This window comes from Tamandua tetradactyla, chromosome X (assembly GCF_023851605.1).
Source record: "Tamandua tetradactyla isolate mTamTet1 chromosome X, mTamTet1.pri, whole genome shotgun sequence".
Taxonomy (NCBI): domain Eukaryota; kingdom Metazoa; phylum Chordata; class Mammalia; order Pilosa; family Myrmecophagidae; genus Tamandua; species Tamandua tetradactyla.
Genome location: NC_135353.1, coordinates 105,185,001 through 105,197,056, shown reverse-complemented (window position 1 = coordinate 105,197,056; position 12,056 = coordinate 105,185,001). Strand labels below are relative to the sequence as shown.

Below are 12,056 nucleotides of genomic sequence, written 5' to 3'. Positions count from 1 at the left end.
CAATGTAAGTGAATAGATAGGAGCAAAGGTGATTCTCTAGTGGGACTAGAAGGAATATTACCATATTGAAGATGAACAAGATTGAAAGGGGTTGTATGGACCTACATGTCACACTGATTCACACTAGAAATATGAATGAGTTCTCATAAGAATTACTTCAAAGATATGATTCTTGTACAAAAAGTGTTTAAATCCAGGGTACAGGAGGAAAACTGCTATTGCATGCTATGAGATATGTTCAAAAGGAAACCATCAGTGCTACCACAGCAACAGCACAGGTAAATAATGGGGTGAGGGACAAGAGTTAAGAGAAGGTTTACATTTCCTATTTGGTGAGGGTGTATTTATTTGTTTTCTGTCTCTTGGGAACAATGAAGTTATCTAAAATTGAGACTGTTGATGGACTGTGGACTTTGGGGCTTCTACATGATGCCCAATGAATGCAGGTAGCTGAAGGAAGCACTGATGGAGAAGTAGATTGGCGAACGATGGTGTATACTTATGAACAAAGGTTGTGCTGCTACAAAAAGGAACAAAGTCGTGAGGCATGCAACAATGTGAATGAATGTGTGGGACATTTGGTGAGACAAAATAAGCCAGAAACAAAAAAACAACAATGGTATGAGTATTAGTTAGGGTTCTCTAGAGAAACACAATCAACAAGAAATATTCATAAAAGTAAAATTTATAAAAATGTCTCACATAACTGTAGGAATGTAGAGTCCAAAATCTGCAAGGTAGGCTGTGAAGATGATGACTCTGATGGAGAGTCTGGACAAACTCCACAGGAGAGGCTTGCCCACCAAAGCAGGAAGAGAGCCTGCCTCTTCTGAATCCTCCTTAAAAGGCTTCCAGTGATTAGATTCAGCATCACTCATTAAAGAAGACACTCCCCTTGGCTGATTACAAATGGAGTCAGCTGTGGATGCAGCTGACATGATCATGATTTAATTCTATGAAATGTCCTCATCACAACAGACAGGCCAGCACTTGCCCAACCAGACACACAGGTACCACCACTTGGCCAAGTTGACACATGAACCTGACCATGACAGTATGGTCACTTTTAGAAAATGCTTATAGGAAAATAGGGACCTAGATTCAAGCTTTTAGACAGATACATTAAGTCCAGAGTGGTGATTATTATTTCTGGATTTGGAGTGGCTGTTTTGTACATATATACATGCATATATATATATATATATACATATGACAGGTTGGGATTAAAGTAATCCAGAACATAGGGATAAGGAAGACAGTGTCTATATTTTAGAACCACACATACTCTTTGAGACCAATAGAAGAAAGCTTTACTTGATATGGAACTGAAATTTTCTGTAGTGCATAATCTAATTCAACCTACCTGTATAGCTCATTTGAACAATTCAAACACAGGAAGCATAGAATAATAGGTCCTTTAATCCTGTATAGATTACTGTAATGCCGGAAAACATCCTAGAGTATATTAGGCAGATAATCAAAAAGTATTGGCAAAGTCCCCTAAGGGATGGGAGAAAGAATATGAAACTATTAAACCTTACCATCAGGGAATCCCCTGGTACTGTTCCAAACTTTAGGGACACCCAAATCAATAGGCCATGCCCTCGATCCTGAGGCTTACTCTTGTGAAGCTTATGTAGGTAGTAGAGAAGCTTAGACTACCTATAGGCATGCCTAAGAGTTACTTCTGGAGGACCTCTGTTGTTGCTCAGATGTGGCCTCAGTCTCTCTAAGCCCAACTCTGCAAGTGAAATCATTGCCCTCCCCCCTACATGGGACATGACATCCAGTGGTGAAAGTCTCCCTGGCAATGTGGAGATGACTCCCAGGGATGAATCCAGACATGGCACCGTGAGATGAACAATTCCATCATGACTGAAAGGGGAAAAAGAAGTGTCACTGATAAAGTATCAGTGGCAGAGAGAGTTCAAATAGAGTCCAGAGACTACTCTGATGGTTACTCTTATGCAAGCTTCAGGTAGACTTTGCTACCTATCATAGCCTGCCAAACCCTAGCCAGGACGATTCCAGCCAGTCCCGAAGAATACCTAGTGCAATATGTAAAATTCCACTACGGTTCCAGGCACTAGAGTAACTTTCCAGAAACCTACAACCTCCAGATGGGTCCCTGGTCCAGATAAGTCCTGAAAACTAGCTCAGCCTCTCCAGAACTTCAGATAGTTCCATCTCCCTACCCTATGTTAGTGAAAGACCTTTCCAATACCAAAAATTTAGAATTACCATGGCCCAAACAACCCCAAAAGAGGTATGGAAAGATCAAAGGTGATGGTTGAATTATACATAGAAGATAGGACTTAACAAATGAATTGAATGCTGAATCATTAAATTGATATCTCTTTTGGTCTCTGGTATTTTAGAGCAGCTAGAAGTAAAAACCTAAAATTGTGAAACTGTAACCCATGTCAAAGTCAGAAATATGTTCTACAACTAGTTGTGGTGCTGTGCTTTGAAATTTATAGCTTTTTAGTGTATATGTTATTGTCCACAAAAAAAGAAGGGAAAAAAGTCAACTGTGATGATAAAGTATTTAAGCCCTCTAGCCTCCTATATTCTGGAGCAGCTAGAAGGAAAAATCTGAGAGGATCATATGGTAGCCCATGACAAATTCTGGGATCTATTCTGTAACCACTTGTTGAAGAGTTCTTTGAAAACTATTGCTTTTTTTATTTCTTTGTTTTGTTTATATGTTATACTATACAATAAAAAAAAGTTAAAAAAAAAAAAAGAAGAAAGCCTGTGTAGCATAGGGAATTGTAGATTAAGAATTAAAATTAATTTAGGCCCAGCTCTACCATTAATCTGCTAGACACTTTACTCTTTTGGACCTCAGCCTCCCCATGTGTGACTTGAAAGGGTTTGACTAAAGTCCAAAGTCCCAAAATGATGGCTAGGGACTATGTAGAACTTTGGAATACACGAGTTTCAGGAAATTAAAAATTACATATGAGTGCCTTCAATGTGTGTGTCAGTGTGTACATGTGGCAAGATGGCATGCAATTCATTTGACCGGAGTTCCCATCATTCTCCTACACACACATGCACACACACACATACAATGTATTACCTGCACTGACCCTAAAGATAATTTGTGACTCCTAGATCAGATGGTTTCTAAAAACCTTTCCTGTTCTGTCATGGTATAAACCTTTGAGTCACTATAAGTGCACCAAATCTGTTTCTAGTTTGGGCAGATGGCTGTAGTATGTCATACTTCATAACTTCTCTATCTGGTTACTGAAGTTTGGAGTCAAGGATGAAGATGGGAGCAGAAAGTACATAATCCCAGGCCCACTCCTCAACTCTGCGTTTAGGCTAGACAAAGAGTTCAGGGCTCCAGTCTCCTTGGCGAGACAGAATTACATTGTAAAAAGAACATGGGTAGGGCAGGCCACGGTGACTCAGCAGGCAAGGACGCTTGCCTGCCATGCCAGAGGACCCGGGTTCGATTCCCAGTGCCTGCCCATGTAAAAAAAAAAAATGGGTAAAAAAAAAAAGAAAGAACAGGGGCTCAGGCGAAGTTTGATGTGAAAGCCAACGAGGGGCACTTCTGCTGCTCCTCCTCCATGGCCGACCTGTCTAGCCGCCTGGATCAGCTGGAGCTCTAGGTTGAAGCTTTTAGAGAAGCAGCAACTGCTGTTGAGCAAGTGAAATCCTCTTGGAGATGATCCATAATATCCAAAATAGCCAGCAGATCAGCAATGGAGAAAGAGAAGAATTAAATCTAACAGCAACTTGTTTGATGTTTCTACCATTTCACTAGTAACAATTAGAACCTTCCAGCCCCCAGATCTCTAAAGCATGCCACCAGGATTATGGATGAGGTGGCCAGTAAGTTTCTGGATGATCTAAGAAATGCTAAGACTTATTTAATGTCGCTGTACAGTCCATGTTTATCTGAGATACTACCTGGGCCCATTGGTCAGAAATTTCAATCATAATAATTGGCTGTGCTCTTGAAGATCAGAAGAAAATTAAGAGATTAGAGACACTACTTAGAAATATTGAAACATCTGTCAAGGCCATCAAGCTGATAGAGCAATCTAAAGGAGCTGATTCCAAAATTCTGCAACAAAATACTGAGAGCAGATTTAATTAGTTTTCAACCCTTAAAGCACCAACAAATGATGTGAAAATGACAAAATACTATTGTAAGTTTAACTAGTTATTTATGTTAGGCATAACCACTGATTTGACATGGAGAGTTGTTTCAGTTGAGGAAAATATTCCAGGGTCATGAGCTTTGTGAATAACACAATTAAAACTAGACAAATTTTAATTATTTGAAGTTCTAATTTTTAGATTGAATTCTTGCTTGTACAAATACCTAGCACTTAAGATGTATATTTTTACTATTATGTGTATGAATGCATAGTTTATGGGGGCAAAAAAAGAAAGACTTCACTACTGTTTCTTCTACTTTGCCTGGCATGGAAACAAATGGGCACATGAGGATATTTGGTTGACTAGAAATTCGTTACCTTATGTGACACACACGGTGTGTGTACTGTTAGCAAAGCAAATGTGTTTAAAGGGGTAAAAGGAATTGTAAAACATGATCCTTTTGATAGGTCTATCATTGAAAAAAATTGGGTAGCATCTGTATCAAATTGTTTTGAACTTAAAAGATTTATGTATCTCAATAGGATTGTATCCTTTGATATACGTGAAAACATTCCATAAAATGTGAAGAAAAAACACCAAGAATTTTACCATTCTGAACAATTACATATTCACTTTCTCTTTTTCCAAATGCATAATTTATATATAATTTTAATAACTACAAAAATACTATGTGTAATTTGCCTTTTAGTTTTTTAAGTGCTGCTATAAAGCTGCTTAATTGCCAACCTAAAAAAATTTAAGGTAGTCTGTATAGCTATACCATAATTTATTTACCTATTCCTTTTTTTATTAAACATAACATAAAAATACAAACATTCTTAGCATATGATCATTCCATTCTTGATATATAATCAACTCACAATATCATCATATAATTGTATATTCATCATCATGATCATTTCTGAGAACATTTGCATCAATTCAGAAAAAGAATTAAAAACAGAAAAAAATCCATACATACCATACCTCTTACCCCTCCCTTTCATTGATCACTAGCATTTCAATCTACTAAATTTATTTTGACATTTGTTCCCCTATTATTTATTTATTTTTAATCCATATGTTTTACTCATCTGTTGATAAGGTACATAAAAGGAGCATGAGGCACAAGGTTTTCACAATCACATGGTCACGTTGCAAAAGCTGTATCATTATACAATCATTTTCAAGAAACATGGCTTCTGGAACACAGCTCTACATTTTCAGGCAGTTCCCTCCAGCCTCTCCATTACATCCTGGTTAACAAGGTAATATCTGCTTAATGCCTAAGAATAACCTCCAGGATAACCTCTTGACTCTGTTTGGAATCTCTCACCATTGACACTTTTATTTTGTCTAATTTCACTCTTCCCCCTTTTGGTTGAGAACGTTTTTTCAATCCCTTGATTCTGAGTCCCAGCTCATTCTAGGATTTCTGTCCCATGTTGCCAGGAAGGTCCACACCCCTGGGAGTCATGTCCCACATAGAGAGGGGCAGGGCAGTGAGTTTGCTTGTCGTATTGGCTGACAGAGAGAGGCCACATTTGAGCAACGAAAGAGGTTCTCTTGGGAGTGACTCTTAGGCCTAATTTTAAATAAGCTTAGCCTATCCTTTGCGGGGTTAAGTTTCATATGAACAAACCCCAGGATTGCGGACTCAGCCTATATCTTTGGTTGACCCCACTGCTTGTGAGAATATCAAGAATTCTCCACTTGGGGAAGTTGAATTTTCCCCCTTTCTCACCATACCCCCAAGGGATTTTGCAAACACTTTTTCATTCACTGTTCAAATCACTCTGGGATTTATTGGGGCATCACTCTGGACAAACCTACAAAATCTCAAGCCGTACTTGAGGTTCCATGTATTATGGTCTTCAATTAAGCTGTCCACATAAGCTATATTAGGAAATGCGCTAGTCAAAATATAAATTTTGTACCAAATAAACATTTTTATTTTTAAATAAAATAAAAATTTAGTCTCTCACACAAGTTAAAGTTTTAAACTATTAATTACCATCTATTTCCAACACCCTGTATTATGGACATTCCTTTTTCTTCCTCATGCAAACACATTTTTAAATTTGTACATTTAGTCACTATCATTGTATACTCTAGGCATTCCTAGATTAATACCATCTCACTCTTTATCATGTATCTTTCCTTCTGATTTCATTTGTGGCCCCAGGCCTCCTCCCTCTATCAGTCTCACATTCGGCTTCATTCAGTGTTCTAACATTGCTGTATTACAGTTAGGTAGTATTGTGGTATCCATTTCTGAACTTTTACAATCAGTCCTATGGCACAAACTGTATCCCTTCAGCTCCAGTTACCCAATATCTACCCTATTTCTATCTCCTGATGGTCTCTGTTACCAACTGAAATTCTCCAAGTTCATTCACTAATGTCAGTTTGTATCAGTGAGACCATACAGTATTTGTCATTTTATTTCTGGTTAATCTCACTCAGCGTAATGTACTGTAGGTCCATCCATGTTGTTATATACTTCATAACTTTATTCTGTCTTAAAACTGCATAATAGAGTGGGCCACGGTGGCTCAGTAGGCAAGAATGCTTGCCTGCCATGCCAGAGGACCCGGATTCGATTCCTGGTGCCTGCCCATGTAAAAAAAAACAAAAAAAAAACTGCATAATATCCCATTGTATGTATATACCACAGCTTGTTTAGCCACTTGTCTTTTGATGAACATTTTGGCTGTTTCCGTCTCTTGGCAACTGTAAATAGTGCTGATTATAAACATTGGTGTGCAAATGTCCATTTGTGTCCTTGCCATCATGAATTCTGAGTAGATACCTAAGGTATTATCAGATCATATGGCAATTCTATACGTAGCTTCCTGAGGACCTGCCAAACTGCCTTCCACCATGGTTGTACTATTTGACCTTCCCTCCAACAGTGGATAAGTGTGCTTCTTTCTCCACATCCTCTCCAGCACTTGTCATTTTCTGTTTTATTGATACTAGCCATTCTGCTGGGTGTGGGATGATATCTCATTGTGGTGTTGATTTGCATTTCCCTAATAGCCAGAGAAGTTGAGCATGTTTTCATGTGCCTTTTGGCCATTTGTATTTCCTCTTCTGAGAAGTGTCTGTTCATGTCTTTTACCCATTTTGTAGTTGGGTTTTCTGTCTTTTTGTTGTTGAGTTGAACAATCTCTTTATATTCTGAATACTAGACCTTTATCTGATATATGATTTCCAAATATTGTCTCCCATTGTGTAGGCTGTCTTTTTATTTTCTTGATGAAGTTCTTTGATGTACAAAAGTGTTTAATTTTTTTTATTAATTAAAAAAAATTAACCCAACATTTAGAAATCATTCCATTCTACATATACAATCAGTAATTCTTAATATCATCACATAGATGTATGATCATCATTTCTTAGTACATTTGCATCGATTTAGGAAAAGAAATAGCAAGACAACAGAAAAAGAAATAAAATGATAATAGAGAGAAAAATAAAAATAAAAAATATATATAAAAAACAAAAAAACCAAAAAAAAACTATAGCTCAGATGCAGCTTCATTCAGTGTTTTAACATAATTACATTACAATTAGGTAGTATTGTGCTGTCCATTTTTGAGTTTTTGTATCCAGTCCTGTTGCACAGTCTGTATCCCTTCAGCTCCAATTACCCATTATCTTACCCTATTTCTAATTCCTGATGGTCTCTGTTACGAATGACATATTCCAAGTTTATTCTCTAATGCCGGTTCACATCAGTGGGACCATACAGTATTTGTCTTTTAGTTTTTGGCTAGTCTCACTCAGCATAATGTTCTCTAGGTCAATCCATGTTATTACATGCTTCATAAGTTTATTCTGTCTTAAAGCGGCATAATATTCCATCGTATGTATATACCACAGTTTGTTTAGCCACTCGTCTGTTGATGGACATTTTGGCTGTTTCCATCTCTTTGCAATTGTGAATAATACTGCTATAAACATTGGTGAGCAAATGTCCGTTTGTGTCTTTGCCCTTAAATCCTTTGAGTAGATACCTAGCAATGGTATTGCTGGGTCGTATGGCAATTCTATATTGAGCTTTTTGAGGAACCGCCAAACTGCCTTCCACAGTGGTTGCACCATTTGACATTCCCACCAACAGTGGATAAGTGTGCCTCTTTCTCCACATTCTCTCCAGCACTTGTCATTTTTTGTTTTGTTGATAATGGCCATTCTGGTGGGTGTGAGATGATATCTCATTGTGGTTTTGATTTGCATTTCTCTAATGGCCAGGGACATTGAGTATCTCTTCATGTGCCTTTTGGCCATTTGTATTTCCTCTTCTGAGAGGTGTCTGTTCAAGTCTTTTTCCCATTTTGTAATTGGGTTGGCTGTCTTTTTGTTGTTGAGTTGAACAATCTCTTTATAAATTCTGGATACTAGAACTTTATCTGATGTGTCGTTTCCAAATATTGTCTCCCATTGTGTAGGCTGTCTTTCTACTTTCTTGATGAAGTTCTTTGATGCACAAAAGTGTTTAATTTTGAGGTGCTCCCATTTATTTATTTCTTTCTTCAGTGCTCTTGCTTTAGGTTTAAGGTTCATAAAACCGCCTCCAATTGTAAGATTCATAAGATATCTCCCTACATTTTCCTCTAACTGTTTTATGGTCTTAGACCTAATGCTTAGATCTTTGATCCATTTTGAGTTAACTTTTGTATAGGGTGTGAGATACGGGTCCTCTTTCATTCTTTTGCATATGGATATCCAGTTCTCTAGGCACCATTTATTGAAGAGACTGTTCTGTCCCAGGTGAGTTGGCTTGACTGCCTTATCAAAGATCAAATGTCCATAGATGAGACGATCTATATCTGAGCACTCTATTCGATTCCATTGGTCGATATATCTATCTTTATGCCAGTACCATGCTGTTTTGACCACTGTGGCTTCAGAATATGCCTTAAAGTCAGGCAGCGTGAGACCCCCAGCTTCATTTTTTTTCCTCAAGATACTTTTAGCAATTCGGGGCACCCTGCCCTTCCAGATAAATTTGCTTATTGGTTTTTCTATTTCTGAAATATAAGTTGTTGGGATTTTGATTGGTACTGGTTGAATCTGTAAATCAATTTAGGTAGAATTGACATCTTAACTATATTTAGTCTTCCAATCCATGAACACAGTATGCCCTTCCATCTATTTATGTCTTCTGTGATTTCTTTTAACAGTTTTTTGTAGTTTTCTTTATATAGGTCTTTTGTCTCTTTAGTTAAATTTATTCCTAAGTATTTTATTCTTTAGTTGCAATTGTAAATGGAATTCGTTTCTTGATTTCCCCCTTAGCTTGTTCATTGCTAGTGTATAGAAACACTACAGATTTTTGAATGTTGATCTTGTAACCTGCTACTTTGCTGTACTCATTTATTAGCTCTAGTAGTTTTGTTGTGGATTTTTCCAGGTTTTCGACGTATAGTATCATATTGTCTGGAAACAGTGATAGTTTTACTTCTTCGTTTCCAATTTTGATGCCTTGTATTTCTTTTTCTTGTCTAATTGCTCTGGCTAGAACCTCCAACACGATGTTGAATAATAGTGGTGATAATGGACATCCTTGTCTTGTTCCTGATCTTAGGGGGAAAGTTTTCAATTTTTCCCCATTGAGGATGATATTAGCTGTGGGTTTTTCATATATTCCCTCTATCATTTTAAGGAAGTTCCCTTGTATTCCTATCCTTTGAACTGTTTTCAACAGGAAAGGATGTTGAATCTTGTCAAATGCCTTCTCTGCATCAATTGAGATGATCATGTGATTTTTCTGCTTTGATTTGTTGAGATGGTGTATTACATTAATTGATTTTCTTATGTTGAACCATCCTTGCATACCTGGGATGAATCCTACTTAGTTATAATGTATAATTCCTTTAATGTGTTGCTGGATTCAATTTGCTAGAATTTTGTTGAGGATTTTTGCCTCTATATTCATTAGAGAGATTGGTCTGTAGTTTTCTTTTTTTGTAATATCTTTGCCAGGTTTTGATATGAGGGTGATGTTGGTTTCATAGAATGAATTAGGTAGCTTTCCCTCCACTTCAGTTTTTGAAGAGTTTGAGCAGAGTTGGTACAAATTCTTTCTGGAATGTTTGGTAGAATTCACATGTGAAGCTGTCTGGTCCTGGACTTTTCTTTTTGGGAAGCTTTTGAATGACTGATTCAATTTCTTTACTTGTGATTGGTTTGTTGAGGTCATCTATTTCTTCTTGAGTCAAAATTGGTTGTTCATGCTTTTCTAGGAACTTGTCCATTTCATCTACATTGTTGTATTTATTAGCGTAAAGTTGTTCATAGTATCCTGTTATTACCTCCTTTATTTCTGTGAGGTCAGTGGTTATGTATCCTCTTCTGTTTCTGATCTTATTTATTTGCGTCCTCGCTCTTCTTTTTTTTTGTCAGTCTTGCTAAGGGCCCATCAATCTTGTTGATTTTCTCATAGAACCAACTTCTGGTCTTATTGATTTTCTCTATTGTTTTCATGTTCTCAATTTCATTTATTTCTGCTCTAATCTTTGTTATTTCTTTCCTTTTGCTTGCTTTGGGGTTAGTTTGCTGTTATTTCTCCAGTTCTTCCAAGTGGACAGTTAATTCCCGAATTTTTGCCCTTTCTTCTTTTCTGCTGCATCCCATAGGTTTTGATATGTTGTGTTTTCATTTTCTTTCGCCTCAAGATATTTACTAATTTCTCTTGTAATTTCTTCCTTGACCCACTCGTTGCTTAAGAGTGTGTTGTTGAGCCTCCACGTATTTATGAATTTTCTGGCACTCTGCCTATTATTGATTTCCAACTTCATTCCTTTATGATCCAAGAAAGTGTTGTGTATGATTTCAATCTTTTTAAATTTGTTGAGACTTGCTTTGTGACCCAGCATATGGTCTATCTTTGAGAATGATCCATGAGCACTTGAGAAAATGGTGTATCCTGCTGTTGTGGGGTGTAATATCCTATAAATGTCTGTTAAGTCTAGCTCATTTATTGTAATATTCAAATTCTCTGTTTCTTTATTGATCCTGTGTCTAGATGTTCTGTCCATTGATGAGAGTGGGGAATTGAAGTCTCCAACTATTATGGTAGATGTGTCTATTTCCCTTTTCAGTAATTGTAGTGTATTCCTCACGTATTTTGGGGCATTCTGATTCGGTGCATAAATATTTATGATTGTTATGTCTTCTTGTTTAATTGTTCCTTTTATTAGTAGATAGTATCCTTCTTTGTCTCTTTTAACTGTTTTACATTTGAAGTCTAATTTGTTGGATATTAGTATAGCTACTCCTGCTCTTTTCTGGTTGTTATTTGCATGAAATATCTTTTCCCAACCTTTCACTTTCAACCTAATGTTTATCTTTGGGTCTAAGGTGTGTTTCCTGTAGACAGCATATAGAAGGATCCTGTTTTTTAATCCATTCTTCCAGTCTATGTCTTTTGATTGGGGAATTCAGTCCATGAACATTTAGTGTTATTACTGTTTGGGTAGTACTTTACTCTACCATTTTGCCTTTTGTATTATATATATCATATCTGATTTTCCTTCTTTCTACACTCTTCTCCATACCTCTCTCTTCTGTCTTTTCGTATCTGACTCTAGTGCTCCCTTTAGTATTTCTTGCAGAGCTGGTCTCTTGGTCACAAATTCTCTCAGTGACTTTTTGTCTGAAAATGTTTTAATTTCTCCCTCATTTTTGAAAAACAATTTTGCTGTATATAGAAGTCTTGGTTGGCAGTTTTTCTCTTTTAGTAATTTAAATATATCATCCCACTGTCTTCTTGCTTCCATGGTTTCTGCTGAGAAATCTACACATAGTCTTATTGGGTTTCCCTTGTATGTGATGGATTGTTTTTCTCTTGCTGCTTTCAAGATCCTCTCTTTCTCTTTGACCTCTGACATTCTAACTAGTAAGTGTCTTAGAGAACGCCTATT

General features: G+C 36.9%; 1 protein-coding gene and 1 pseudogene across 1 annotated transcript in view; both read left to right on the top strand.

The window, feature by feature from the left end:
* Window positions 1-12,056, top strand: part of AR (androgen receptor) — a 189,791-nt gene that overhangs the window by 144,726 nt on the left and 33,009 nt on the right. The window lies entirely within an intron of this gene.
* Window positions 3,396-4,280, top strand: LOC143670993 (BAG family molecular chaperone regulator 2 pseudogene; annotated as a pseudogene).